Source organism: Chelonia mydas, chromosome 2, assembly GCF_015237465.2.
Source record: "Chelonia mydas isolate rCheMyd1 chromosome 2, rCheMyd1.pri.v2, whole genome shotgun sequence".
NCBI classification, from domain to species: Eukaryota; Metazoa; Chordata; order Testudines; family Cheloniidae; genus Chelonia; species Chelonia mydas.
The window spans coordinates 215,708,226-215,714,842 of NC_057850.1; the positions used below are offsets into that span (position 1 = coordinate 215,708,226).

Sequence of the window (6,617 nt, forward strand, 5' to 3'; positions counted from 1 at the left end):
AAGAGTTAACTTACTGAGATTAATGTAGTAACTTAAATCTCTCAGAATTGTTTCAGGTTAAGACAGTGCTGTACTGGGAAGTATTATGAAGGTTTTCTTTACAATTGCAAGGAGCAGAGAATGTCCTTTAAAAAAAAAAAATTAAAGCTTCCACTCTGCAGAATCTCTCTTGGAACAGATAAATGCATCAAGCAGGCTGATCAGGCCCACAGGCCATGTGTGTGACATTCCCATAATGAGTTCAAAAGACATCAGGTCAAACAAGCTAGAGTCACATGTTTAAAGACATAACTTGCAAACCACTACTTTAATCATCCTCCCATTCCCAGTAATCTCCCTTACATTTTTAGTAGGAATTTTATATTTTTAAACATACACAACATGATGTGACCAAATGCCACACATATGTGAGCAATCACAACTGTATAAATCCTCGAGCTCAACAGAACTTCAGAGTTCCCTGATGATAAAATACTTTGCAGAGTTCTGTCCCGTAATTCACACTGTGGGGAATGAAAAGCTCCACACTACAAATAATGTAAAATGTGCACAACAAAAAGAGAAACAGCCTGGGAGGAGATTCACCAAACTTTCAAAGCCCCAATATTGCAAATGGTCTTATGAACCACCAGCTGTGTCAACTCCACATGAGAGAAAACTGAAACTTGGTCCACACCCATCAATATACTTCCAACTAATCCCTACAGTATGCATGTTAATGAAAACCTTCTGAATGCAGAGTCCTCATCCTCTTTCTGCTTTTCATCAACTTGAGTTTTTGTTGTTGTTGGGGGTTGGTTGGATTTCTTTGGTTGGTTGTTTTTTTATTAGCCATAAATGATACAGAAGCTTAGATTTAATGTCCTGGAGGTTTCAGTAACAGAGAATGTGATCTCAGTTATTGAGAATAATAAAACAAAATTAAAATCCAATTAAACTCTATGACAGGGAGAGAAAAAAGAGGGAAAAGGAAATCAAGAAGTTTATGAGCCTTATACTGCACAGTGCCAAGTCCCTCCTGCAGTGGTGAGCAGCCTCAGCTCTCATTGTAATGCAAAGCCAGTTCTAATGAGGCTTCCAACCCAATTCTGCAGGCTAACAGAAACGTCAAATCCATATCCTAGCTTTCATGTGCTTTTCAATGCAAACCTCCAGACTAAAAGTCTGTCAATCAGTAATTACTGCAGTATCTCATGATGAGCATAAAACGCATTGTTGTGATTTGTTTTCACATAGTTGTTCAGACTTCAGTTACCATTTTTCCACTGAATTCTCTGTTGGGGACAAGTTTAGTTAGCAGGGGAGATTGCTGCCCTCCAACCAAGAGATTACCACTCTTCTGACAAACAGGCACTTATTGCAGCAACAGCCTTTGACCAGGGAGGTAAGACACCCAATCCTGTTGACATCATTCTGAGTCAACCATAGAGTCAGCACCAAAGCAACACCCCTTCCCTTCCCTAAAGGCTGAATGTGTCTTTAGTCACAAAGTCAGTGCCTGCCAGACCTCATAGAAGACATGAACTCTGCCTCCCCTGGTAGAAAAGAAGCCAGCTCAGCTACTCTGCTACATTTTAATTATTTCCAAAAGATTAAAGACACACAGAATTCTAAATGTGTTGGAAATACAAAGAAATCAGATTGTGCCAAGCCCCCATTTTCATACGCTGCAGCATATTAATATGGGGGCTTGGCACAATCTGGTTTTTATTTTTTATAATTTTGGCAGGTAATACCAATGTTTATTTCTGAGGTATTTTATTTTTATTGATTTAGATTTTCATGGTTGTGGGAAATTAGGAACAATTAGACAACAGAGACAATAATTCAGACAATAATTATTTAATGACAGTAGACATTGAGATTCAAAAAGCTAAAACTTTATAACCATTAAAAAACAAATTATCAACACCACATGTCAAAATTTATAAAATAAATGTCTTTAAATCAAATGCTATTAATTTCTCAAGCAGCACTTTTCTTACTTTGCCTATTGGTAAATTTTTATTATTATTGATGAAAATATTTTTTCGTGGGGAGGTGGGTATACGGTGAAATCTAGGTTTACCGATATTTACTGATAAAAATCTAATCCTTCCGAGCATATCAATATTGCAGTGCTGGTGACATACTAACCCATTTCCCCGACCCCCCCTCCCCACACGCACACATGTGTGTGCACATACAAATTATGGTTACTAGCAGCTGAAAGCCCATGCTGTCATATGGGTGTGGTCATTGGGGTAAGTACTTCACCATCCATGTAGTCTCCCTCATACAACCAATGAAACTGATGCATGTAAACTACCTCTGATTTCACAATGGTTTAGGACTCTTAGCATGGCATAGATACAAACCTTGTTGTCCCAGGGGTATAATTTGTAAAGGCAAAGTGGCTGATAACTTAAAAATTGGAAAGCAACAGACCACAAAACCCAGTGATGATTGAACCTGGTGGTATTCTGAACAAAAAGAGCTCACAACCATGCTTGTAGCTGTTTCCTTCTCTTCACACTGACTCAACAGACACTTTAGGCTTCAGAGTGATACACAAACAGATGACTATCCTGGAATCTTATTATATAGAAGATACTTTGTTTAATCTTTACTAGAAGACAATTTTGCATGAGAGCAGCAGGATAGATAATCAACATCCCAAAAGCTCCAGCCTCCATTCGGGTTCCCATGTACTTACAGGGGATTGTTGGAAACCACTGTTCAAAGGTTTGGTGAGAGATTTCACTGCTCAGCACATGAAACTCATATCTACCAGTCCTTCTCAAAAGCTCTTTTAGTCCACTCCATGATGGTGAATTACCTATTGGAGATCCAGAGTTGTTTGACACAGAAAGGGGAATTGTTTCCAATTAACTCAAGCTATCACTACAACAAGGTCAGATTTTCTAGAGTAAACTCCAGTGCAGGAGGTTTACCATTAACGAGGATCATAGAGATATCTTCCCTCCCAAGGTATCCCTGGCAGAGCACTTTGGTCCCATAGTGCCATTATGTCACTACGCTAAGTAAGGTGCAGTGTCAAGTCACAACACTCCAACTCTGAACCACTACAGAATGCTCCTACAGATGGCCTCCCAAGACCCTGGCCCAGTATCTGCAACCTTATGTGCAACCTTATGCGCAACATAAGGTGATCACACCACTTAAAGAAGATCTTAGTCACAAGCTTGCTGAGCATATCATTCTTACTATTACAGTGACTGGGGCAAAAGTCAAATCAATAGAGACATCTGTAAACTAATGCACCAGCTATAGATTCTGCCACTGGTTTTGCACATTTGGGAATCATCTCATTCACAGTCACCAGACAGCCAGATTCCTCGAAAATGACAGCACTTGCTGAAGTGGAAGTAATAAACTGTCAATTCATATAAGGAACAAAGATTACAAATCCCCCAAACAGTTGTTCCCAAAACAATTTAAGCGTCTTCATAGTATTGTGATCATAACTTCTGATGCTAATGGCATATTTATAGAAGTTTCAAAATATAGACAGATGGTATCATGGGGTGTACCAGCCCATTTGAGGCCCCCTGCTGGAGGCCTCATGGTCCTACCACACTCCACCCCAGAAAAGGAGCAGTGAAGGTGGGTCCTCCAGGCCTAGAGAAGCTGCAGGGAAGCAGCCAATCAGAATCCAGCAGGCTCAGTTAAAAGGAGCTGCAGGACATAAGCAGATCAGTTGCTGGCTGGAACCAGAAGGAGAAAGAATGACTGGAAGGCTGCAAAACTCCACAGGTAAAGAGGCCTGGGAGAGACCCTGCTCAAGAAGGGAACAAATAGAGAACCCTGAGGTAAAGCTGAAGAGAAAAGGCTACATAGGGAAAGGCCTAGGGAATAGCAGCAGCAACTATTAAAGGAGGCAGCATGTGGCTGCTATTTGTAGGATCCCTGTGTAGGGGTCCCGAAGTAGCGGGCGGGCCCGGGTACCACACCAGCCACTGGCGGTGGCCAAATCCCCGAGAAGGGGATAAGCTTCGTGTAGAAACCCAAGCACAGGGCTGAAATTTAAAGGACCTCTAGGACGGGGCTGAAGACCCTGCCAACCATTTGTTGGATTTTTGTTACCCCAGGAAGAAGACCAAACTTGAAGGAGTAACCTAGCTGGCACAATAAGAATTGATACGACAAAGATTGTCCAGGGAGAAAGCCCTGGGGCACTGCTCCATAGCAGCACCGGCACGGACTTAAAGTCAGCCCAGAAGGGGCTGAGAAGTGAGCCCAGCAAGGGCACAGTGGTATGCCCTGGTGGACCTTTTATCCTGAAAGGGGCTTGTTTGTTTATTTACATATTGATTATGTGTGACTTGGCTGGAGGGCTGAGCCACTGAAGACCTACCTGATTAGGTTAACAGCTGACAGGATGTGCTGGAAGCAGAAGAGGTGAGTGTCCCCCGTCACAGATGGATACCGATAGGTGGAATAAAGATACAGTGAAAGTCTGCTATACTTTTTATGCTTAGCTGTTTGCTCTGTTTTCAGTTATTGAAAGTAAAGTAATGAAACAGCATGTCAAAATTACTGAGCAATGGAGATTCTCGTTAGTAGGACTGGGTGGAAACTGGATTTTCTGTTTCCTTGGCAATTCTGTAGATTCCGAATTTTTACCTGCTCCAACATGAAAAAACAAAACAAAATATTGACACTTCCCATAAAACTAAAATTCAAAAATATTCTGTTTGGGGTCAAGCAAATGTTTTGTTCCAATTAAAATCAAAATGTTTCCTTCCAATTTTAACTTTTTTGTTTTTAAATTTTGTACATGTAATATAAAAGTCATTTAAATTGAAAATAATAAAAAACCAATTGCCTGCCCGAAACTGTTGTTCTTTGAGATGTGATGCAGACATGTATTCTATGGTGGGTGTGCGCTCCCCATGCATCAAAGCTAGAGAACTTTGCCTAGTAATATCCGTAGGGGCTGTGCTCACGCCCTGAGACCATAGTCCCTCCCATGGTGGTATTAGGGTGGCGATGCCCCGACCCCCTCAGTTCCTTCTCATCAAATGTCAGAAGTGCAGATGCCGATGCAGAGGAGAGGGAGGATGGGTCATGAAATACATGTCTACATCACATCTAAAAAAACAGTCACAGGAAACCATTTTTTCTTTGAGTAGATGGAGCCATGTAGTCTATGTGGGTGGTTCGCAAGCAGTACTCACAGAAGGTGGGGCTTGGAGTCTATTTAAAGAAGGGCTGCAGAATTGCCTTCCCAAAGTTTGCATCTGATCTGGATGCAGATGTAATAGCATAGTGGTTTGCAAAAGTATGCACAGAGGACCAAGAGGACCAACCCTTCAAATGTCCAATATAGGAATATCCTTTAGAAATGCTGTTAGCTAAACCAAGAATCAGAGAACCTCCTCCTTTGGGATCTGTGACTCTTTCCGAATTAATACCACTTCTGCACAGGAAGGGAGGACTGGCCATAAAATGGTAAATTCTGTTGCATGTCGGGCTCAATGCCAGAGTTCCCTAACCACGCGGCCCTCTTCCTATCTACAGCTAATGACATAATCTTGGCTGAGGCCTCCACCATGTCCAGGGCTGCCAGCAACAAAGTTTAGGCCCTCCAAATGGCCCTCCAAAATGAATGCCTTGAACTCTTCCCTAGAGACTTCTGGCAACTTGTCCGTGAACTTAGATACGGCCACCCAATTAACAAAAGTCATATTCGGAGAGCAGCAACTGCTGTTTTTGCAATACAAGCCTGAAGGGAAGCGGAGGTATAAATCTTTCTCCCAATTTAGTTCATCCTCTTGGACTCTCTGTATATTTATAAATCTACACTTTGGGTGTAGATTTATACCTTCTCCGCCTCGCCCCGTCATTTGCTGCAGTTACCATCAGGGAGTTAGGGAAGAATGGGAATAGAAACCCTCAAACCCTTGCATGGAAATGAAGTATCATTTCTCCACATGCTTCACAGTAGAGGGCCTTTGCAAAGTCCTGGAGAGCCTCATTTATTGGGAGGGCTATTTTCACTGAAGCTGATGGTTGGAGGATATCCAGGACCTTAAGTGTATTCTCCTGGAGGAATTCCGCTAGGATACCCAAGATAGCAGCCATAAGCCTCAGGAGGTCCTGATATGCCTTAAAGTCCTTAGGCACCAAGGGAGAGGAAGATTCTGGCATGGCAGAATCATCTGGGGTGGGGGAGGGGGGATGAGGAGGCAGTTTACTGCGTCAATGATGGATCCTGTTCTTGTACCATGGGATCCAATTACAGTCCTGTAAGACCAGAGGGAACAGACTCAGTGGTCACAGGACCAACAGTCAGGACAGGTGATGTTGCTCTGGAGTGGGCTGAAGAGCAGGACCTCAGGGACCGAGGAGTGTCCCAGGGATTCCAAGGAGGCCGCTAGGAATATGGATAAGGCATTGGTGGCCAGCAAGGCCCGGGCCAAGAGCCTATTCCAAAATGTCAAAATGGAACATTTAACCTTAGCATATTACTCCCCTCGTCCCCTGCCATTTTTTTCCCCAAAACAAAATTTCCTCAAAATCAGTACATTTCCACAAAACATTTTGCTTTCAACAAATGAGCATTTTGTGCAGAAAAATGTTCAGTGGGAAAATTTATAACCAAAATCGAGTAG

General features: G+C 42.4%; 1 protein-coding gene across 4 annotated transcripts in view; it reads right to left on the reverse strand.

The window, feature by feature from the left end:
- LOC102940187 (probable acyl-CoA dehydrogenase 6) overlaps positions 1-6,617 on the reverse strand; it is a 136,955-nt gene that overhangs the window by 49,628 nt on the left and 80,710 nt on the right. The gene's annotated exons all lie outside the window — the stretch shown is intronic.